At 40.3% G+C, this 25278-nt stretch overlaps 1 long non-coding RNA gene across 33 annotated transcripts in view; it reads right to left on the reverse strand.

Moving 5' to 3' along the window:
- Window positions 1–25278, reverse strand: part of LOC149126097 (uncharacterized) — a 434465-nt gene that overhangs the window by 311919 nt on the left and 97268 nt on the right. For 9 of the 33 annotated variants that reach the window (XR_016236303.1, XR_016236302.1, XR_016236299.1 and 6 more), the window contains exon 4: window positions 3006–3190. The exons of 23 other annotated variants lie outside the window; for them this stretch is intronic. This is a non-coding gene — a long non-coding RNA (uncharacterized LOC149126097). Of the gene's footprint in view, window positions 1–1862; window positions 1978–3005; window positions 3191–25278 lie in introns of those variants that run through there. One more of the 33 variants, XR_016236308.1, reaches the window with a different exon arrangement.

Genomic DNA, 25278 nt, shown 5'->3' on the forward strand with positions numbered 1-25278 from the left:
CTCCCCCCCCCCCCCGCAGGGGTCATTCCCTCTAGTCTCCTCTCTCCGCTTGCCTGCCGGTGTCTCGGGCTATTGAGGTTCGGCTCACCTCGCGTTCCAGCGCTGGTGTGTTGAGTCTGCTGCTGGTGTCCCAAACTGTGGGCTCCCACGCTCTCCACGCAGGTCCGCTCCCCTTCCAGCGCCGATGTGTGGACTCGGAGCCCTGGACGTCCCAAGTCTCCCCGCTGTTGTCTGTGTGGCACGCACTCCCCTTCAAGCACTGGCGCGCAGACCCTGCGGCTTCCGCGGCTCGGTCCCGCGGCTCGGCTTCTGCGCGGTGGGCGACCTTGTTCTCCCAGTAGGTCCTCCGATTCACGGCCACTCGATCCAGAAGAGTTTCCTCTGCAATATTTTCCTGGTTCTTTTTACTGAGGCTACCGTAACTCCCCTTTTATTAAACTAAATTTTCCCGGACTATCGGTGTGCGCCCTCTCTATTCTGCCATCTTGCCCTTTTTTCTTTATTTGATACAGAATTGCAAGAATAATTTAAAGAATAATTAAACCAAGAAACCATGTTAAAGAATTTGTTTATCAAATATAATCTGATACTAATAATAGTGAGAGAATAATAAGAATAGCAAGTGGGAATGTATAGTGTGATTATTGAAAGGAATCTGGGAAATTGTTTTACCCATTCGCAAACTTGAGAGCACAAACACATGTACTAGGTACTTGGCTGTTTTGAGTTTAGCTTTACTTAATATGTTGGCACTTGTGGAATCTTGGGTAGGTTGTACAGCCTCTGAGATGGAATTTCTACTATAAAATGAGTATAATGAATGCTTCCTTACTTAAACCCAAGGGTTACATCAAGACAAATAATAAAGGACTACAAAGGACCAAAAAAAAAAAAAAGGAGTGTCAGTTGTTAAACCAACACCAAGAGTCATTGTGCACTTACTCCCCATGTAGGATCTCTGTCCTCAATGAGCTGTACTATGAGAATTAACTGTAAAACTTGTTTTCAAACAGTACTTTATTCTTTGTGTGTCTGTGTGGGTGCAAATTGTGGAAATTTTTACTTAGTATAGAGTTGGTCTTCTGTATATAAAGTTAATTAAAAATCGATAGTGGCACTGGCACCATGGCATGGTAGGTTAATCCGCCTACAGCGCTGGCATCCCATATGGGTGCTGGTTCTGGTCCCAGCTGCTCCTCTTCCAATCTAGCACTCTGCTGTGGTTTGGGAAAGCAGTGGAACATGGCCCAAGTCCTTGGGCCCCTGCACCTGGCTCCTGGCTTCAGATCAGTGCAGCTCCAGCCATTGTGGCAATTTGGGGAGTGAACCAATGGAAGGAAGACCTTTCTCTCTGTCTTTCCCTCTCAATGTCTGTAACTCTACCTCTCAAATAAATAAAGTCTTTAACAAAAAAGAATAGTAATGAAGGATGGGAGAAGGAGTAAGAGGTGGGATGGGAGTAGGGGTGGGAGGGTGGGCATGGGGGGAAGAACTGCTATATTCCTAAAGCTGTACCTATGAAATCTGTATTCATTAAATAAAAGCTTTCTTAACACAAGAAAAGATATAAAATTGGCTTCAAATAAAAATTATTTCATTTTCTAGCTGTATTTCCCTGGAAGGATCGGTGAATGAACTAAAAAAAAATGGGTACAAGGTATGTCTGATAAGATTTCTGTACTTACTTGTAAGGTTGCAAGAGAGGAAAATGAAACCATATAAAAAAGTAGATGTAATTATATGCACAAATCAATATCTACTCACTGCTGCAAGTTCTGCTCAGTCTTTTCCCTTCGGTGCCTCATGTTAGTTTGGTTTTATCATTGTATATAAAAATTTATCAGAATAAATTAAAGAGACCAGGCAGCTTTCGCATGAGAGAATAGTCATACAGAGATCATCTGCCAAATGCAATGTTCTTTCCTCTTTCAAAGTCCCGGATACATTCTCACCATTTGACAAGCAGGAATCTTCATTCTTAAAACAATCAGTACAAAGAGAAGGCATCATAATCAAGGAAAATGCCTACTAAATTGACTCCCCTCCTAAAAGCCATCTGTGTATAACAACTCCCCTGAAGCAACTGTAAAGTCATAAGCAATTGGGAGAGCTGTTCAAGCACAGAGAAAACGCCAATCACAGAACTGAGAATTATAAGACAATAAAGTCAGTCTGGCCACAGCAGACCTAAAATCACCAAAGTTATAAAATGTGGAATGATAAATCTTGTGTTATTTCAAGCTTATGAAAGCCAACATATTTACCAGCTTATGCCAGTTCCCACTTCCCTCTCTTTTTTGCCGATTTAAATACAGAGGAATACAAACATTTCCTGTTCCATGAGCTCAATTGGTAACTAAAGATTAGATGGGTTAGATGCCTAAATAACAGAGTAAAAGGGAAATTAAATATGTCCCAGACAACTCTAAAATCACTCAGTCTTTGGCTAAAGGAAGACAAAACAAGAAAATAATAGGATTTTACTTCTGTACCTCCTTTTATAGATAGAGGAATGACTTCTTCATCTCCTTTTCATCATCCACCAACTCCAACCTACCTGAACCCACTAGCCACACTCATGGTCTCTCCCAGGCCAAGTCTTCATTCCTTCTTCCCCATATGTCTGTGACAGCATTCTCTTCCTGCCCCAACCTACAACCCTGCCCATAGTTGGGAACCAAGAGCAATGCCTCCAAGAGTCAGCTGTATCACTTGTGTGTTAAATTCTTTAGTGATTTTCCATCATACTCTAAATAATGCCCAAGGCCCATAACAGAGCCACAAGATCCCCGATAACTTCTCCAGCCACTTCTCTTCTACAATGTCCACTCTTTCTGCATTTGTAACCTTGAATTCCACTTAGTTCCTCAAATCCAACATGTTCTTTCCCACCTATATGTGGTGTTCCCTCTGCCTCAAACAGGAGGGGCCTTCAAAAACTTCATGAAAAATGTCTATTTTGAAAAAATGCATAAATTTCAAATTTTATGCCAAATGAAACTTACATTTTGATCCCCTTTTCACAAAATTTTGAAGTTTCCTAATACTGTTCTTCCTCCTCTTCCCCGTGCGAAGTCCCACTTGTCATAAGATTGCAGCTTAATTGTCATGCTGTCTAGAAAATCTTCCTGACAAGTCCTTCAGATATGGCCTGGCAGTCCATGGTGTTCTCTCAGAGTTCTCTTTACATCTGCAACAGAACACTTGCCTTACTTTATTGCTATGACTTGTCTCAGCTAAATTACAAGCATTATGACAACAGTGACCAAGGCAATTTGATAATTTTTTATACCTAACTCTTAGAAGGTTTCTAAAACATAAAAAGTACTTAGATTGTATTTATTGAATGAATCAATGAACTTAAATAATTGCTCAGATTTTTAGTGAACTGGTAGTTTATATAGGACTACATGCCAGACTAGTGTTTCTGCTCTGCTAAACTTCAGGGGTATGTGACTCTTAATTTCAGGCTATTAACTCATTCAGTGAATATTCTATTAAGTGTGAGGGTACAAATAACCATTAGTGTCTATAAAGCACTCTACTACTTAGTCCTCATAACTATCCAGAACATAAGACTTTTTAAAATATCCTTTTAAATTATAAAATTCAGGGTGAACATTTGGTTTAGTGGTTAAGATGCTGTTTGGGACTCCTGCAGTATCTGCTTATTTGAGTTTCTCAGTTTAAGGTCATATTCTACTCCTGATTCTAGCTTCCAGCTAATGTGCCCTGGGAGACAGCAGCTGATAGCGCAATTGGGTGAGTCCCTGTCACCCACACAAGAGACCTGGACTAAGTTCCTGGCTCTGGCACTAGGCTGGCTTAACCTTTTCTGTTGCAGGTATTATAGGAGTAAACTAATAGATGACATATCTTTGTATATTTGTCTCTTTGCCTTTGAAAGATAAAGTTGCTTCCTTCCTTCTTTCTTTTCCCCCTTGCAGTTTAGTCAAAAAGCTCTACTAGGGGCCAGTGCTGTGTGTAGTGGGTAAAGCTGCTGCCTACAGTGTCCACATCCCACATGGGCGCAGGTTCAAGTCCCGGCTGCTTTACTTCCAATCCAGCTCTCTGCTATGCCCTGGGAAAGCAGTGGAAGATGGGCCAAACCCTTGGGCCTCTATACCCATGTGGGAGACTTGGAAGAAGTCCTGGCTTCTGGCTTTGGATTGGCACAGCTCCAGCTGTTACAGCCAATTGGGAAGTAAGCCAGCAGATAGAAGACCTCTTTCTCTCTACCTCTCCTTTCTCTGTATAACTCCTACTTTCAAATGAATGAATAATTTTTTTTTAAAAAAAAAAAGGCCTACAAACAAGAAGGGCATTGACAACAGCTGGGAAGACAGGGGTTAAGATTTGTAAAAGGAGATTTCAAATGAACAGCAGACTGGAAATTAAGCCAGTAAGTAAGAATTTTAAGAACCGTAAGAGCCAAATTGCTCAGTGCTGAAGAAGAGCAGTAAAAACAGGGAAACGGAGAGTGAGAATGAAATTTAAAATGAGATGAATGGGAACTGGAGATATGAATGTAACCTCATGGATTTCAGTATAAGACCCTGAGACAGAAACAAAGTCCTGCATTTGAAAAAAACTGGTAGAGTCTTTGTGGTTAGGACATGATGCGCAAGGTGGAGAATAGTAAAAATAAAAAAAGATATCTGGAGATAACTAGGAATGAGTCAAAAGAAATGCTTTTTAAAAAAATGAGACTCACAAGTCTTTTATTCAAGTTTTTTATAGGCACTCAAAATATAAATGTCCCCACAGTAAATAAAGTACTCTGGGGGCTGGTATTGTAGCACAACATTCCATATGAGCACTGGTTTCAGTCCTGGCTGCTCCACTTCTGATCTAGCTCCCTGTTTATGTGCCTGGGATGCAGCCAAAGATGGTCCCGGGTATTTGGGCCCCTTTACCCAAGTAAGAGACCCAGATGGAGTTTCTGGCTCTTGGCTTCAGCCTGGCCCATTTCTGTTGCAGACATCTGGGGAGTGAACCAGCAGATGGAAGAAATTTCTTTTCTCTCTTTCTCTCTTCCTCCCCTCTTCTTCCCTCTCTCCCTCCTTCTCTCTGTAATTCTGCCTTCCCCATAAACAATTTGTTTAAAAAAGAAAGTACTTTAAAATATTAACACAACCCTTACTTCCAACCTTAAAAACAGCAAAAACCTATCTAAATAAGAAACTAGGAAACCTAAGAGACAAAAAGGAATCACATCAGCAACAAATGGAATGATACAAGCTAATGATTTTTCTACCTATGCATGTCTTCAGCTCTAGCGTCATTATCAAAGATGAATCACAGCATAAAAGAACTAAAATGTCTACTATTTTTTTCTTAAAAGGGTAATATAATTTTAAGTAATCTGCCTTTGGAGTGGCCATTTATACTAAATTTCAAAGATGCAAAAACCTGTATCAGTTATTTGAGTGGTAAACACCATTGTCACGTATATATAACTACATGAACATTATTAGTTAAAAACTGTACTAATATTATGGAAAATAAGTGCTAAAGCATTATAAAGCACAAAAATACTAAACTAGAATTTTCATTTGTTTATTACTGGTAAGTAGTAGAGTCAAGGAGAATCTTAACCAGTTTGCAAATGAACATGTAAACTAAAAGGTACTCCTCAACTGCATAACAATTGTTATAAAAACTCTATGCCCCTTTTGGCCAATGCTTTTGTCCTCCAGTTGACAATATCTTGACTTGAGGAATCAAGCACAAATGATCAAAGTTAACTGGATAGAATTTTCCTTCTTCCAATTAAGGAAAATTTACCTTTGGCTGGTGCCATAATCATTTTATTTTGGAAAAGTTTTACTGTAATGATGGAAAATATGCTAGAAGTGAAATGATTATCTACAGTATCAGTAAGGGTCTTGGCAGAAAACAGATGGCACATTCCAACTAAGCAATTTTTTGAGATGAGTTTAATGAAAAGAGCCTTTACAAAAGTGTGAGCAGAGTTTAGAAAAATCAGCAATGCAGAACCCCGGGAAAAACAACATCACCAAGACCTGGGAAGGCAAGGGGAGGGAGGGATTTCAAATGCAGGGAAAGTTAGAGAAGGCTGCCTGATGGGAGCAGGAGCACAGCCAGTACATGGTCCAGCAGAGGAAGCCAAAGAGATAAATACATCAACCTCTATCTCCTCCTGCCTTCTGGTCTCCCCGCTAGTCAAACCCACCCTTAATTTGGAGAGATCATTCATGCACCAAGCAAATCAGTTTTCCAACGCAAACACCAAAAAGATCCAGCACATCTCTCTTTTCAAATATCAGAATGACACAGAAAAATGGTATATTCCATCTCATGCCCCATTTCTCCACAGAAGCAGGACGAACTGTGAGGCTTTCTTAGAAGGTATGCAAGTCGGCGCCGCGGCTCACTAGGCTAATCCTCTGCCTTGCGGCGCCGGCACAACAGGTTCTAGTCCTGGTCAGGGTGCCAATTCTGTCCCAGTTGCCCCTCTTCCAGGCCAGCTCTCTGCTGTGGCCAGGGAGTGCAGTGGAGGATGGCCCAAGTCCTTAGGCCCTGCACCCCATGGGAGACCAGGATAAGTACCTGGCTCCTGCCATTGGATCAGCGCAGTGCGCCCTGGCCACAGCAGCCATTGGAGGGTGAACCAACGGCAAAGGAAGACCTTTCTCTCTGTCTCTCTCTCTCACTGTCCACTCTGCCTGTCAAAATAAATTAATTAATTAATTAATTAAAAATTAAAATAAATAAATAAATAAAAGAAGGTATGCAATTACCTCCCGATCACCTGTCCCCACTGTCTTCCTGATCCTTCATCACAGGGAACATTCATAAGGCATTTTACTGGAGTTGATGGTTTATCATTGATTTGCCATTGGTTGTATCTACAACCAGACTTTGTTAAAGTGTCCTTTCATTCCTCTTACAACCTACTTGGGAAAAGTGAATCCACATTAGACAAAAGGGTGAGACCTGGCACAGGATTATCTAATCGGTATAAGGATACCCTACAACTACTCTTGACTTTTAGGAATAGAATAGACCTAACCTAAATTAAGCCAGACAGAATCCTGTCTAATACTGAGGAAAGAGACATACTCTCCACTTCTCCACATGAAAAGTCAAGTATATGGTCTTAGGGCCACAAAAGGAAATGCTAGCTGAAAATAGAAACACTAAGAAACCAGAGCCCCAAAAAGGAAAAAGATCTTAATCTCATCAAATCAAGTTTTGCCCTGCCACTGTTCTTTTCTGTAACATGAGGTAATAAATGTCCTTTATTGTTTGAAATGGGTTTTCTGTTGTTTACTACTAAGAAGTGCCTCAACAATACAATTGACTGTCAAGGCTCCTCAGTGTTCCAGTAGAAATAACTACTGTATGGATAGCCTCAATTAGTGTTTTTCAAAGCACCTACTCATGGAAGATCATTAATAAACTCTGAGCAGCCTACTGAGAAGCCTTAATACTTACATATTAACACCTAAATTTATTTTAATTAAGAGATCCTTAGATCAGCCAGTAATAGTTTAATGGTCTTATGAAAATACTCTTCCTTCTACACTTTGCAGCTACTTCTCTGAGGATTTTCTATACATTAGGGACCTAAATATAATGCAAAGACATAAAGTCATCAAAGACTTCCCTTAAATTTATCAGACTCATCAAGTAACTTATCTTACATAAAGTGATATAATTACATACAAGATGTTGCACGATTTCAGAAGTACTAGCTATTATGATGCAGGAAGTCTTACAGAGCTTCATGTAAGTGATATTTTAAGTAGCACCTTGAAGTACACATAGGATGTATAAGAATGAAGAAAAAGAAATAGGATAATGCAGGTTGAGCACACAGGATGAACAAATTAAAATTCCTATGTAAAAGGTTCGGTCTTCTGTAAATAGAGTATCAGAGTGATTGAGAACATTTTGGTGCCACACGGTACTACATTGTTTGCTAGCTATGGGATATTTGGCAAATTACTTATGCTCCCTTAGTATTACTTTCCTCAATGTATAAGACTAACAATGGCATCATGTTCATATTTGTCCCATTATCCATAGAAATCCCATTACATGAAAAGCATCCATCATGTTGAAAACTGTTATCATTAGGAGGCAGATCATTGATTAAGCCGGAAAGGTAGATTGGTGACTGACTCAGAAAATCCTATGAGTGTTGCTAAACAGTGGTTTTTATATAATATAGCTAATACATACCAAACATCAAAGGTTTTAAGTAGACATGACCAAGTTTGTATTTTAGAAGGACAGTTGTGACAACATGTTTCCTGAATTAGCGAAGAGATTGAAAGAAGGGAAACTAGGATTTTATAATAGTCCTCAAAAGAAATTATAAAGGTACAAGAGCATGAACCAGAACACAGTGGTGGGAGGGCTAGAGGAAAAATGGCAGAAGTGCACCATGGATGCAAAGGGCCCAAGATGACTGCAACATTTCTAAGGAATTGGGGTACCTTGAATAAAGGTAAGAAAAGAATGGAAGAGTAAACAATGAGATCCCATCCTTAACCTGCTACGTATGAGCTGACCATATGCTAAACAAATGGAAAATTTCCAAAGCTGCTGGAAACCTGAGTGCAAGAGAGACTTCCAGGCTGGAGGTAAGTATATGAGAATCAACTGCAAATATATTTGAACAAAAGAATGAAGATGAGCCTGGCCAATGATGAAGTTGGAAATCTAAGAAACACTGCAGCAAAAATGAAGAGCCGGCAAAGTAATTGCTGTATAGTAGAACAAGAAGCAGAAGAGAGTGGTGACCTCAAAAGCAAGGAAGAAAAGAGATTCAAGGCAGAACCTTTATAAATAAGGGTTAGGAGAGACAGCACATAAGATGCATACTGATTCCAAGGACACCACAGCACTTGACACACAGGAATCATTTTTAACACTAGAGGACATTTCAGGGAAGTGCAAGAGGCCACATCCAGCTTGCAGTGGCTATGGGCAGGGAGAAAAGCATGGACCCAGAACGAAGCTGCAGGGCTTACTCTGTCAAGGAGCTGGCTGGGAACTCTCTCAGGCTTTCCCACTTCGAAATTCCATTGACCTTAGAGGCAAACCCTGTTGTAACTAAACAATGTGTGTAATGGGGCTGTCTTGTTAGCTAACGCTCCTCAAAATGGGTCTTTCATAATCAGAAATGCTTGTTTTTCAAAAGCCAGGCATTTACAGACAGCATTTTGTTTGGCTCTTCAGGAACTTCCTTCTACTCGCCTTGTAAGAACTTTACTCAGGACAAGTAACACTGATTTAAGAATTACATTTCCAGTTCGTGAAAGCAGACAATAAAACACTGATGAGGTCTTACTCACTCTTAGGTCATCATCAGGAAACAGTCAGTGCTAAGAAGAATTTGATGTAATTCAACCAATATAGAAACTATCCAGATACATATTAATATCATTTTTCATATTTATGGTTCTGGGAAATAGAAGTCAAACCTTATTCCCAAACTTATCTTAGTAACCTTCACATTCACCTTTGGATATAAGAAAGAGATAAATATTTAGCCCATATACAAATGGAGAGGGAGAGGTACAAGATCTAAAACAGGCTCTGCAGTTGGAGTTCACAATAGAGTTTTCAAGACATAAAGAGCCCCATTAATGCCCATCAGAGATTTGACCACCAACCACTTCTATGAAGAAATTTATTTAGAAATGCGTATTCTTGTCTATGGCCATACCACCCTGCATGAGCCCAATCTCTTCTGATTTTGGAAACTAAGCAGGGACGGGCCTGCTTGGTACTTGGATGGGAGAAAGGCACATTTCTAGCACCCTCCTCAAGCCTACTGATCTGTTTCTCTGAAGGTGGACCTTGAACTCTGAATTTTAAAACATGTTATGGGGGGTCGGCATTGTGGTATAGTGGGTAAAGCCACTGCCTACAGTGCCAGCATTCCATATGGGCAATGGTTCAAGTCCCTACTTCCAATCCAGCTCTCTGGTATGGCCTGGGAAAGCAGTACGAGATGTCCCAAGACCTTGGGCCCCTGCACCCACATGGGAGACCTGGAAGAAGCTCCTCGCTCCTGGCTTCAGATCAGCACAGCTCCAACTGTTGCAGCCACCTAGGGGAGTGAACCAGTATGAAAGACCTCTCTATCTCTCTGCCTCTCCTTCTTTCTCTGTGTAACTCTTTCAAATTAATAAACATTTTTTTAAATGCTATGGGAGAGGAAAGAAGGTGCTGCTTTAGATGAGTGGCAATACAGTAGCAAAAAAGTAGAGGAAGTGCATTCCCAGGAGAGAGTTGGAGAAAAATCTGCAGAGGAAATTGTACCAAACAAAAAAGGGATGCCATGGCTCAGTGTGGAAGGTGCAGACATGCAGCACCAAGTGCAGATGTAGCACAGGATCCTCACAGCCCAGAGCTGGAAGAAGCGCCAGCTTTAGAGAGCTGGGTGGCAGCAGACTGCAGCAGCCTGTGACAGTGATGATTTCAGGAGGGAGAGCCTGGCATCTCACACTGTCTTTGAGAACAGCCTGGATCCATAATGGAAGACAGGGTATACACCTAACCCAGTGCACAAAGGGCACTTTTCTTTCTCCCTATTTTTCTACAAGGGTGCCCAGCAACCTGCGAGGAGACGATGCCATTTTGACACCAATAGTGGCTGAAGCGGCTCCTGTGCACACACCCAGCAACTGGTGGGGAGAAGGTGCCATTTTGACACCTGTTGCAGTTGTGACAGCTCTTGTTCATGTGTGTGATCTGGGGATTTTAACAGAGGGAAAAAATACACATTCCTCACTGACTTTAAGTCTCACTGGTAGGGTTGAGGGTTGGGGGTGGGGAAGGGGATAGGACTGAGATGCCCCCAGACTCTCAAAATATCACAGGCTTGGAGGATCAAATTGTCAAGGTCCAGGTGGAGTACCCATAGGTATCTGGATCTGGGAACATCTCTGCTCTCTGTGGAAGGGACAGGCTAGCATGGAGCATGCACCCTATGACTGAGAGTGTCTTACGGGCTGAGTCTGTGGGAGCTCTCTGAATCCACACTAGAGTACAGAGTGTAGCAGGAGTCTCTGGGCAATCACTGTGTGTGTCCCAGAGGCTCAGAGCTCTTTGATTGCCTGGGGTGAGTCACTGCAGTGGTATCCATGCTAACACTGAGGAATGCACAGATCCTTTGTGCAGTTTATTAGGCAGTGCAGGTTAATGCTGAACCCATCGTGGCTAACCCCAGGCATTGATAACCTGGGAAGAGGTGAGAGTATGAATACACAACAGGGATGATCATTCCCTCTGCCTGCTGGCAATAGAGATCTACCACACCCAGCTTGACTGTCATCACAGATACTTTTCAAACCCTGTAGCACTGACCAAAGCTCTCTGGTCACATCAAGCACATGACTCTGAGTATTCACTGAAAGAGCAGGTACTCCACTAAGCTACAGAGGAATAGTTCAAAGATAAAAGCCTTCAGAGGGGAAAACAAACAAATATTTGCACAAACACCTAAAAATAAAAGCAGAAATTCAAGAAACAAGAAGGAAGACAACAATGACTCCCCCAAAGGAGCACAACATTCAATATTACAATGTGAAGATGAACAGATTGAATAAATGTCTGAAAAGGAATTCAAAAGATTGATCAAGGATTACTCAGAGGCAATGAGAAGCAAATTCACAACTGAAAGAAATCCATACATGACATGAAAGAAAAATTGTCCCATGAAATTGAAATTTTGAAGAGAAATCAAACTGAAATGTTAGAAATGAAGAATTTAATATGTCAAATAAAAAATATAGTAGAAATCCTTAACGACAGATGTGGTGAGGTAGAAGGAGGAATATCCAAGCTAGAAGACAAATCTTAGGAAATACTTCAGTCAGACCAAAGAAAGAAATCAAAAAAATTAAAGAAGCAGTGTTGAAGATTTATGGGATATTACTAAATGACCCAACACACAGGGCTTAGGAGTTCCTGAAGGTGTGGAAAGAGAGAATGGATTTAAAGGCCTAGTTAATTAAATAATTCAGAAAACTTTCCTAATTTGGAGACAGAAAGCAATGTCCAAGTACATGAGGCACATAGGATTCCTAATAGACATGACACACTATAGTCAAATTTTCAACAATCAGATATGAAGAAAAGAAATAAAATGTGCACAAGAGAAACACCAGATTACTTTCAGAGGATCTCCAATTAGATTCAAAGCTGATTTCTCATCAGAAACCCTTTGGGCTGGCACCACAGCTCAATAGGCTAATCCTCTGCCTGTGGCACTAGCACACCGGGTTCTAGTCCCGGTCAGGGCATCGAATTCTGTCCCGGTTGTCCCTCTTCCAGGCCAGCTCTCTGCTGTGGCCCGGGAGTGCAGTGGAGGATGGCCCAAGTGCTTGGGCCCTGCACCCGCATGGGAGACCAGGAGAGGCGCCTGGCTCCTGGCTTCGGATCAGCACAGTGCGCCGGCAGCAGCGCGCCAACTGCGGCGCGCCAGCCGCGGCAGCTATTGGAGGGTGAACCAACAGCAAAGGAAGACCTTTCTCTCTGTCTCTCTCACTGTCCACTCTGCCTGTCAAAAAATAAAAAAAAGAAATAAAGAAAGAAAAAGGAACCCTTTGGCTAGGAAAGAATGGAGAGACATAGTCCAAGACTTAAAAGAAAAAAACTGTTAACCGAGAATACTGTACACTATAAAGCTCTCATTTATGAAATAAAGACCTTCCATAATAAACAGAAATGTTAAAAATTTGTCACCACTCACCCAGCCTTATAAATAATGCTTAAATATGCTCACAGAGATACACAGGTAGATAGTTAGCAATAATAATACAAATTAGAAAATAAACAAAATTGAAAAAAGTACAAAAGATCAGTGAAAGAGCTGGTTGTTTGGAAAACAAACAACTGATACACTATTGGTTCAACAAAACAAAAAAAAAGGGGGAAGTAGACCCAAATTAATAAAAATAGTGATGAAAATGGAGATGTATCAATGGATATCACAGAAATTAAAAGAATCAAAAATTACTACAAAGAGATATCTGCCAACAAATTGGAAAATCAAGAAGAAATGGATAGATTCTTGAACATATACAGTCTACCAAATTTGAATCCTGAACACTTAGAAAACCTAGGCAGACCAATAATCAAGACACAGATTGGATCAGTTATAAAGATCTTCCCAACAAAGAAAATCCCAAGACTGAATGGCTTCAATGCTGAATTCTACTAGACCTTTCAACAAGAACTAACTCCAATTCTTCTGAAGCTATTCAAGACAACTGAAAGGGAGAGAATCCTCTCAAACTCCTTCTATGAGGCCAGTATTAACTTAATTCCCAAGCTAGAACAGGACACAACAAAGAAAGAGAATTACAGATCAATATTCCTGATGAACATAGATGCAAAAATCCTCAACAAAATATTGGCTAACAGAATCCAACAACACATAAGAAAGATCATTCACCTGGACAGTGGGATTTATTCATGGTATGTAGGGATGGTTCAACATATGCAAATCAATAAATGTGATATGTCACATTAACAAACTCAAGAATCAAAGCCATATTATCTCAATGGAGCCAGACAAAACATTTTATAAAATTTAACATCCTTTCATTACAAAAAGCTTAAGCAAATTGGGTACAGAAGGAGCATTCCACAACACAGTCAAGGCAATTTATGACAAACTCATGGCCAGCACCTTATTGAATGGAGCAAAGTTGGAAGAATTACCACTAAGATTCAGAACCAGACAAGGATATCCACTTTCACCACTGCTATTCAATATAGTCCTGGCAGTTTTAGCCAGAGCCATTAGGCAAGAAAAAGAAATCAAAGGGATACAAATTGGCAAGGAGGATGCCAAATTATCCCTATTTGGAGATGATGTGATTCTATACATAATGGAATAAAAACACTGCACTAAGAGACTGCTGAAACTCATAATAGATTTTGGTTAACTAGCAGGATATGAAATTAACACACAAAAATCAACAGCTTTTGTATAAACAGTCATGGCTGAAAAAGAACTTCTAAGGTCAATCTCATTCACAATAGCTACAAAAAAATTAAGTACCTTTACCTTGAAATACATTTAACCAAGAAAATGAAAGATCTCTATGGTGAAAATTCTAAAATAGTAAAGAAAAAAATAGAAGAAGAGACCAAAAAATGGAAAAATCTTCCATGTTCATGGATTGGAAGAATTAATCTCATCAAAATGTCCATACTACCCAAAGCAATTTACAGATTAAATGTGACTCCAATCAAAATACCAATGACATTCTTCTCAGATCTAGAAAAAAATGACACTGAAATCCATATGGAAACACAAGAGAATACAAATATCTAAAGCAATATTATACAACAAAAACAAAGCCAGAGGCATCACAATATCAGATTTCAAGACATCCTACTAAGAAGTTATAATCAAAATAGCCCAGTATTGGCACAAAAATACACATGCAGACCAATGGAATAAAAACTCCAGAAATCAATCCACACATCTACAACCAACTAATATTTGACAAAGGAGCTAAAATCAATCCCTGGAGAAAGAGTCTACAAACAACATTAAGAAATTTGGATTTCCACATGCAAAACTCCTACCTCACACCATAAACAAAATCAACTAAAATGGATCAAGGACCTAAATCTACAACCTAATACCATCAAATTACTAGAGAAGAACATTGAGAGAATTCTGCAAGACATTGGCATAGGGAAAGACTTGCTGGAAAAGACCTCAGAAGCACAGGCAATCAAAGCCAAAATAGACAAATAAGATTAATGGGTAAATTGATAACTCCTGTGTGTGGAATAATTCAGTCTTCACCATCTCAGTATAACCAATCTCCTTCTAATCCATTGTATGAGCCAGGAAACCTGAAGGAACCCATTCCCTAGTGCCATATAATATCTCCAAAAACTGCTAGTTTAATTTCCAGTATCTTTCAATACCTTTCATTTATTCCCATAACTGATATCCTAATCGAAAATAACAAATTGCCTGCCTCAGGCACATTCCAACTTGTCTACCCTACTCATTGTCCTGCCCAGGGAGATCTATACAAAATACAACTGGAAATGTGATCATATACCCTTTCGCCTATTTACCACAGTCCAACAGTTTCCCACTGTACTTGGTATAAAGATCAAAATTCTTAACTTAGCTCACAAGATCCAGTATGGTCTCCCATGATTCACTTGCACCTATACCATGTGTTCTTCTGCTCTATGCTCAACCCTCTTGGCCTTCCTTCGCTAAATAACATTCCCCAAACTCACTTCCCACCCACCCCCGACAGCATCTCTGTAAGTGCTTTTTTCTCCCTTTTTTCCTAGTTAACTACCACCCACTTTCTGGACCATATCTCAGGCATGATTCCCTCAGGGAAACTTTATCTGATCTCTATGACAAGGCCCAATACTTCTACCACAGTCACCATGTGACTCACCTTAGTAACCTTTATTACAATTGCAATTTCAAATCTATGTGACCATCTGATGTCGCTCCCCCTCTTCACGGAGGAACGACACAGGACCCTGCGCTGTTCTTTTGTCTGCTCGGCCCTTCCCGGGTTTGCTGCTGGTCCTTTTCGGGTTGGCTGCTGTCCTTCCACCTCCGTGGAAGGGCGGTTCCCCCTGCCACTTTCCCCACTTCCGCAGGGGAGCGGCACACCACCGGCCGGCTCTCTAGGGGGCTGCTCAGATGTTATCCGGATGTTCCCCTTAGATGTTCCTGGTGCATGTTGTCTCTCTCCTCCTTTATAGTCCTCTTCCACCAATCCCAACTCTGCTACCCAGATGCCGAGTACGCTGCTCTCCTCCAATCAGGAGCAGGTCCTGCAGTTTATTGGTTGAACTGGAGGCAGCTGCGTAGAAGCTGTTTACTCCTCTCCCAGTGCCATATTGTGGGAGAGCAGATGCATAGAATAAGTCTTAATTCGCGTAACTTAGTCTAGTCCGAGTTGCTCCCCACAATCTGATAACCTGATCATTATCCACCAGGCAGTGAACTCCATATTTGTTGTGTTTACCTGTGTAGTCCCAGTACCTAATACCCAATATGTGGTAGGGTCTGTGAATAAAACGAATAAATGTTGTATGATCATGATTGATTTTTTTAAGACAGGAAGAGTACAGGGACAAAAGTTTTCATTGATCAAAGTACTGGTTTGCCGCAGTTGGAGGTCAAATGCTAAAAACAGAAGTTCTGGAGAAGTCAGGCGTATTTCAGAATGACACTGTTACGAGGTAGGCTAAGACAATGGAGATTTGGGACTCTGTCACACAACAGACCAAAATCATTAGCTAACCTGAATTGAAATATCAGTCTTACATACAGTAGATGACAGTTCACATGACATGCAAACCCAGTCAGGATCCAAAACAGGAATATAACATGAGGAAACACTCTGGATGAAGGTACAGATAACTGATGAGCCTGAAGTGGATGAACTGGGTTCTGAGGATCTAGGGCACCAAGAGGAGACGTTGCTGGTGAAGCAAGAAACAAGAGAAAGGAGTGGCCACAGGGCACTCAACTCTTAATTTATACAGAGGATGTTCTGGTAAAATGTCTAAATACTCTAATGCGTCATTTCAATTTACTTCTCAGAATAATCCAATGAGGTAAGCAAGATTATTCTACCAATTTTGTAAATCAGAAAACTGAGGTTTACCTAAGATCCATAATAAATAGCAGGATTTGAACTGTAGGAAGACTAACTCTACACTTTTAGTAGGCACATGATTTTTTATAACAGTAGGGGTCAAACTGGCTTGTTAATGAAACTGAATTTTTATTAGCCAGTAAATTGTTTTTTAAAAGAATCAATGATAAAGTAAAATTAGAGAAGCCTGTTATTAAATAGGAGCAGATGTCCCTAACAAATCAGAAAATGACATCAGTTTATACCACATTATTTAAGTCAAAAGTCAAAGTTGTTAACATTATGGAATCACATGGATGTGGTTGTAAACACTGGCTCTGCCACAGTCTAGCTCTGCAACTTTTATTTAAACTCTGTGACATTTGGTTTCTCTCTTTAACTGGGATGTTAATCTCAAGCTCTTAAATTTGTTTAATGTTCGATAAGATAATGTATTTGAAAGTCCTTAGCATAGTCCTAAAGTAGGTACCCAATAATCATACAAGATATTTTAACAGAACTAAGATATTATAGCTAAAGGAGAAGGAATATGGAAATTCATGTCGTCACTGTCATACCTATAGGTCACATGGTTCCTTACGACTGACTTCACGAATACATACACGTGCCTGGGTAACATTATTACTGGCTAAATGCCTCCTGTGAGGAGATTAAAAATACCCCAGTGAAGGCTGTTGAATGGAGTGGATAATTGTAGACAAATTTTGCCCCAAGAGATGCTGACAGCTAAAGTGAACTCAACTTATAAGCCCCTCATAGTTCTCCAAACAGCTTTCGTGTTGCCTTCAGAAGTATTTCTGAGAGTCAGAAGTGTAACATTTGCTTTCCCAGGCCTGTTTGGGAGCATGCCCCTAAGAGCTGCTCTTCTATAAAGCAGCGAATCAAGCTTTTTAAGACTGCTGTACCGATCCTTTCAAAACAAGAGAATTTGAGGATTTTGAGGCAAATTTGCAAGTGACCTTGTAGCTCTTGACTTTATAGATGGAGCTAACAAGGCTGTGAAAAACATTCATTCCCAAACCCTTTGGTAGACAAACCTAACACATTTTTGGGGGAGAAATTTGACAAGTTCTATAAAAAAAAAAAAGGTAATGTCTCTGTGTTTCAGCAAACCACCTTCTAAGACTCTGTAAAATGTTTGTACAGGGCCGGCACTGTGGCACAGAGTTAAAGCCCTGGCATGAAGTGCCACCATCCCATACAGGCACCAGTTCTAGATCTGGCTGCTCCTCTTCTGATCCAGCTTTCTGCTATGGCCTGGGAAAGCAGCAGAAGGTGGCCCAAGTCCTTGGGCCCCTGCACCCATGTGGGAGACCTGGAAGAAACTCCTGGCTCCTGGCTTCAGATCTGCACAGCTCCAGCCACTGCAGCCATCTGGGGAGTAAACCAGCAGATGGAAGACCTCTCTCTCTCTGTCTCTACCTCACTCTATAACTCTGTCTTTCAAATAAATAAAATAAATCTTAAAAAAAAAAAAAAGCTGCTGGGTACCTGTCATGAGGATGGAATGGCAGCTCCTGAGCTGCTTACCTGTCAGACTGGAGCTGACACTACTGTGACCTACCTGGTCACCTCACTTCATGACTAGTGGTAGAACATTCTTTATATATGTTTTATATATATATATATATATATATATATATGTTATATATGTTGTTATATATGTTCTTTATATATATATATATATAAAGAATGTGTGTATACAGTACTTTATACTTTGTGTGTCTGTGTGGGTGCAAACTGTTGAAATCTAGTATACAGTCGATCTTCTGTATGTAAAGATAATTAAAAATGAATCTTGGTAGGGAATGGGATGGGAGAGGGAGTAGGAGGTGGAATGGCTTGGGGGTGGGAGGGTGAGTACTTATGAAATTTGTATTAATTAAATGAAAGCTTTCTATAAAAAGAATGTTTATACAAACATAAAAAGACATATTCAAAAAGATGTTCTTGGAAATACTGCAATAATCATCCATCAATAGATGGTGTGATAAATTATAGCACATCTACTAAATAAAATGTATACGGTTAATAAAAATTAGAGAAACATATCTATTGACCTGAAAATACATGTTATATTGTTTAAAAGTTTGCAAAACATCAAAAGTACATAATCTAGACTCTTCTATTTAAAATAAATGCCATGTTTGCATAGATATATGCATGTACACATTAATATTTAAATGTATATAATCTACAAGTACACTGTTAATATATTAGTGATGGCTACTTCTGGAACAGGGATTGTCATACGGTTTGAGAGAATGGGTTAAAGGCAAACAGCTTTTACTCTTCATTTTATCATCTTTGACATCTGAATTTCTAACAATAAGAACATAATTTCTATTACTGAAATTAACTTTTTTCTGATAATTGTAAATGTTGAAATCTTCATCAGCTGTCTTAGTGCTTTGGGTTGCTTTAACAAAAGAACTGAGATTCATTAACATGCAAACAGCAGCAACTTATTGCTCCTAATTCTGGAGGCGGGGAACCTGAGATCGAGGTGCCAACAGACATACTGTCTGGTGAAGGTGAGCCCTGTTGCTGTGTTCCCACTTGGTGGAAGATAAAAGGCAGTTCCCCTCAACCTCTTTCATAAGACATTAATCCCAAAATATCTCACCTATCACATTGATTCCATTAGATTCCAACATGTGAATTCTGGAAAGCAACACCAACATTCAGACCATACCAGCAATATGTCTTAAAATCCTCTCTCTACTTACCCCCACTGCCTTCCCATCCCACAGCTCCTGCACGGTCCCCTCCCCATATATTTCTAGGAAATCTCCTTTTGCTCTGGCCTGAGTGTCCAGCACGATAACCTCTTTTCTTTCCCAACCCACCTCTAGCTTCTGAATAGTGATTAATGAATAAATCTTTGAAGAAATCATGCCCTCAAGCAGCTTATATGCTGTTAGGGAGGATTACGACTGCTAGTATTAAGTAATTTTTTCTTAATGTCACATTGGCCACTGGCTCACTTTTACCTGAAAGGCAACAGCAGGTTTAAACAACCAGCCACCAATAACTAAGGACCGGCTTCTGCAAAGCCTTGCATGCTAATACAGGCTGTCAGCCAGGGAACCCAGCAGAGCTGTGCTTAGCAACCAGTCCCTTTGCTATCTATTTTAGTTAGCTATGTCAAAAGTTATTCTAACTTCATTCAATCAATGGCTTCATGTTGTGAAAGAAAGACAGAGCAAAGAGATGAGAAAACAGAATCAAAGCTATGTATGTTCAACACCTCTGAAAGCTGTTCCAAAATGCCTCTTTTCTTTCCCAGAGCAGCTGGAGCTACCCTGCACACTTGTTTACAACCCATTTGGGACGGAGCTGTTAAGCAGAAGGAAGGTGTCTTTAACCTTCATCTCCCTGAAAGGAGAAATCAGAACAGTTGTTTACCATACTGACATTTCCATGACGTTGAACCACTTATTTGGGAAACATGAAACATAGGGTTGATTCACTTCTTTTTCCCAAAGATGTTCTTGAAGACACTGGACCCTTGGTGAGCTAATAATGATTAAAATTGCATCATCACAAGTATCACTTTGATAATAATGCAAAGACGCCCATCCTCCAGGTTATGAAGCATGTACAGTGCATTATCAGTATGTTTTTCCTCTGTGCTATTACTTCTGTGTGGTAAACTAGATATCCCTGAACACAAACAGATGTTAATTTACAAAAAGTCACCAAGGCTGGGGTTGAGACCTTGACCACAACTGTACTTCAATTCTCCTGTGTTGGTTCAGGTGAGTATAGACATAACTGAGTCAGATCACACTGTTTCCCCACAGCCTCTGGGGATGAGCTTTATTATTTCGCACATTTTATAAACCCTAATGAAAAGGAAACCAAATCCTGCTGTTTTCATTCAATAAAGTGTCTTACGCCTCAAGGAAGTCTTGATCTCCAAATTAACAGTGCCTGGTGCGAGTTTGAACTAGAAGGCACCCCAGAAATTACTGAGTCCATGACTCTCATTTATGAGCAGAAAAAATAGGCCTAAGAAGATGGAGAACATTACGTAAGGATACAGCTGACAGCAGAGTAGAAAGAGGAACTAGAACTCACTCCGCGCTCAGTATTCTTTCCACTCCAGCATAGAACCTCTTTGTAATGAACATAATGAGATTACAATTCAATAAGTCTCTATTAATGCCTCAAATGGACCTAGTATTGGGCTAGAGAGAGAGACACAAACCAAAATTAAGTCTCCAGCACTGCCTTCAAGCAGCCATCACAGAGAAAAAAGCCATACGTTTCTGAGGAGCAGTTAGGGAATGATTGCTAATGCATTCAGCTTTTCTTTGGGGGATGTTAAAAATGTTCTGGAGTTAGTAGTGATGACCTGAAGAATATACCAGAAACCACTGAATTGTGTGTTTTAAAGAGGAAAGTTTGATTGAATGTGCACTACAATCCATTTTTTTAAAGTCATACATTTTAAGTAATTAAGAATGGACCAAAGAGAGGCTGTGGAACTAAGTGGAAATCAGACAGCAGGAGCCAAATACTTGAAGGAAAACAAGAAACTAAAAACATGACATTTTATTTAATGAGAATACTGGGAACAAAGGTAGGAAGGCAGCAAAGAAGAATGGAGAAACTCTGAAGAGAAAGAGGAGTTACGTTAGCGGGCTGTCCTCACATTCTTCGTGGGGAAAGGCACTAAAGCAGGGGATACATGGAGAGTTCTTGTAGAAATATATTTTTCAAGTGCTGTTAATAGTAGTGCTGAATAATAGCTAGTGATTTTTTTCTAACAATTCAACCCAAAAAGTACAAATGAGGAAACAAATTTTGGCTCTTGATACATTCCAAGCAAGAAATCAACAGCTGGGGCTGGCCCTGGCGCTGGCACTGTGGTGTAACAGGTGAAGCTACCAGCATCCCATAGGGGCACTGATTTGAGTCCTCAGCTGCTCCACTCCCAATCCATCTCTCTGAAAATGTGCCTGGGAGCAGCGTAAGGCGGTCCAAGTGCTTGGATTCTTGCACCCACGTGGGAAACCAAGAAGAAGCTCCTGGCTCCTTGGCTTCACCCTGGTCCAGACCTGGCCATTTGGGGAGTGAACTAGCAGATGGAAGATCTCTCTTTTTCTCTCTCTCCCCACACCCTTTCTTATAATAAATAAATAAATCTTTAAAAAAAAAAGCCAATGGCTACAGCAAGGCAAACCTATCCAAATATGTACAAAGTTTTGTGAATTGTGAAACAGAATCATAGGCAATAGTTTATGTGCATGCTGAACTCAGACACACAAATCAATGATTGAAGAAGGGGTTTGATGATTATACTTGAACCAGAAATTCACACAGTATCAACAAAGAATCCTGACAGTTCAGTGCAAAGTGGGTTTTTCTGAGAAGCCAATGACTGATTTCAACTAGAAGAAGGCTTCAAAGGACTGAATTCATCGCAGGATTCATGCACGTATCTTGTCTGCCTATTGAGAATTTGTTCCCAGTTCCTTTATTTTCACTTAGGAAGCCACATCTTCCTATCTTTATTTATATGGTTCACTTTGACTACAGAAGTGGGTTTGTAATCTAAGCTTGGCCAATTACCTTAGCCCACAACCCCAGCCCCAAATCACCCATAGGCACATGCCCCAAATCAACATGCAATTCTGAAAATTTATATAGCACAAAAGAGAAGACAGATTTCCTCTTGTACAAGAATTTTTAACTCTATGAATGCTACCAGGCAGGAATAGCTGGGAACCATCCACAAAAGGACCTCCTAGTGAGTGCAATCAGTACAGAGCCAATTAGATGGAGAATCAGAGTTCTGCTGACTTCACTCCTAGTCCCTTTCCCCGGAACTGTCATTTATGACTTATTTTGGTAAATGAAATAAGTCAAACCCTGAAAGAAAAATGCTTCATGATATCACTTGTATATGAAATCTAAAAAGTCCCATACATAGGAGCAGACAATACATTGGTAGTTATGAGGAACAGGGAGGTGGGAGAAATGAGGAGATGTCGGTCGAAGAATACGACACTAGTTACGTAAAACGAGTGAGTCTGGCATGATGATCACAGTTAACAATGCTGTTATGTATGCTAAAAATTTTCTGAGAGTAGACTTCACGTGCCCTTCTCCTTGCCCACCCCAAAGTTAAAACACATGTAAGTAGATGGGTATGTTTTAATTTGTTTCACTGTAATAATTTCACTATGTGGATGTATATCAAAATATCACATTGTACATACTAAATACATATAATTTGGGGACAGGTGTTTAAGCTAGCTGTTAAGACACCCGCATCCTAAACTGGAGCACCTGGGTTTAACACCTTGCTTTGGCTCCTGACTGCAGCTTCCTGCCTTAGGAGGCAGCGGTGAAGGTTCAAGAGATTGGGTTCCTGCCACCCACATGGAAGATCTGATCATATTCCAATATCTCAGCTTTAGTTGGCCTCGTCTGGCTGTTGTAGGCATTTGGAGAAAAACCAACAGAATGGAGCAAGCTCTGTCTATCTGTCTGCTCTCTCTCTGCTTCTAAAATAAATATTTTAAATTTAAATATATATTTAAAATATATGTGTATATCAAGTTTTTACTTAAAAAGAAAGCTAAAAAAATAAGAATTGTCCACCTAAACTCATTTTGGAAATAACACATTCAAAGTTGAGATGTCACCTATAAGCAAAAAAAAAAAAAGTTTAAATAAAAGCATTGGTTTACCTGCCTCTGAAAAATCATACATTTTTCTCTCAGAGCACCAAAAAGCCTCAAGGATCAGCAAATATCCCACAGCTTCCCACTGTGTCTAAAATGAAACTCAAACTCCTCTCTGTTGCCTTCACCTACCCAATTGATGGGACCCAACTCTCCTGCAACCTCATCTCTCCCTCTGCCACTACGCCACAGCCACCCTGGTTTTCTTGCAGGTCCCTGGATGTCCCTCATCTTTGTCCCACTGGCATTTGTGTGTGCTCTTCCCTCTGGCTAGGACACTTGTTCTATACTCTTTGCACGGCTGGCTCCTTCTCACCTGCAAGTCTTAGCCTCGATATAGTCCCATCAGGGAGCCTTTCAATGAAAGCAGATCTCTCTTCTTATAACTCTGTAACACAGAACTCTGTCTTAAATCATAGCTATACTATATTATTTTTTATTCTTTTTTCATGTTTGTGTCAGTTTCCCTTCTGGGTTTGGTGTGAATGGACACATGTCTATAGACCACTGTTAAACCCAGAGCCCAACACTTAGAATGCATTGAATAAATATTCCAACTGATTAAAAAAAAAAAAAAAAAAAAAAAAAAAAAAAAAAAAAAAAAAAAAAACAAAGTCATCTTTTCTAAATTGCACTCACAGCTTCCTCCCACAAGGGCCTTAATCTTCTTTACCCCTGAACATCCAGAAGTTTCAAGGTGCTTCCATTACCTCTTAGAAAACCACAACAGGAGCACTTTTGCTATTAAAACAGCACTGATTTCCCAAAGCCATTCTCTAATCCTAAATTGGTTGCCAGTTCCGCTTCACCTAGGCCTCTGTCTACCAAATGAAGGCGGGTGGCTCAGCGTTCCATTTGCCAGGGGTGATAAGGCCTAAATGATGGAGGTGCCCTTCTGGTGATTTTCCCTGTTACTTTTTTGATATAGAACGATTATATTAATTCTGACATTGGTACTTTTGCTGCATCAAACCAAATGTCTTTGCTGCCAGCCTGAATAGCTAAATAATATATTTTAGCCCAATTCAGTTGTGAATCTCAAAAGCTAAGCTGTGAGAAAAGGTGTATTTAACCTCATATGCATTGCAGACAATTGGTACATCAGTAATTCAGGCAACTGTTGGCGAGCAAGCTTGGTCACTTCTAGTCAGATGGCAGATCTATCAACCTTTCAGCTCACACAGACCTGCTTAGGATCTTTTTAGCTGTAAGGACAAAAATAAATGATTCAAGCAAAAATAGGAATGTATTGGGTCACTTAACTAAAAGCCCTGGGAGTGCATCTGTACCTCGATTTAGGATTTCAGATGATGTCATTCAGCTCTGCTCATTCACATGTTTCATTCAGAGGCTCCTCGTGACAGCAGGATTGCTGACAGCAGGTCCTGCCCTACATGCTAACAGAGCTAAGTCTAAGCAAACATTTCCAATACATCTCATTGGCTTCTACATAGTCACACGTCCAGTCTGAAAACAAGTGCTGTGTTTTGGGAATATGATGCCCTAAATTTGCAGGTATGTTCATGTGCCCAAGAGCTTTGGACAGGAGTCGATTTCCCAACAGAAAAGCTGAATGCAATCTGAGCAACAGAAGCAATAGATTTCTGTCACACAACTCATGCTGCTGAACCTCAGGATAGCCCCTATATGCCTACCAACCCGGGGTCAACCAAAGAAAAAGCAGCAAAGAAACTATGGGATACCAAGGAGTATATAATTGCCACATGCCTGATGCTTTACAAATTTCAAAACCCCTCTAACTACGTCCCCATTTCTTGCCAGGTAAGTCAGACAGCCACTCTTGCAACTCCGTCAAAGGAAACAACCAATCCAGGGCTTGGACTGAGACACAAAGGGAATGCCCTCAGCAGCAGCATACATGAGCATCCATTCATATACTCTTCTGGGAACCAAAAGGTGGCACGAAA

Source organism: Oryctolagus cuniculus, chromosome 6, assembly GCF_051225735.1.
Source record: "Oryctolagus cuniculus isolate XC-2025 breed Fujian yellow rabbit chromosome 6, ASM5122573v1, whole genome shotgun sequence".
Lineage (NCBI taxonomy): Eukaryota > Metazoa > Chordata > Mammalia > Lagomorpha > Leporidae > Oryctolagus > Oryctolagus cuniculus.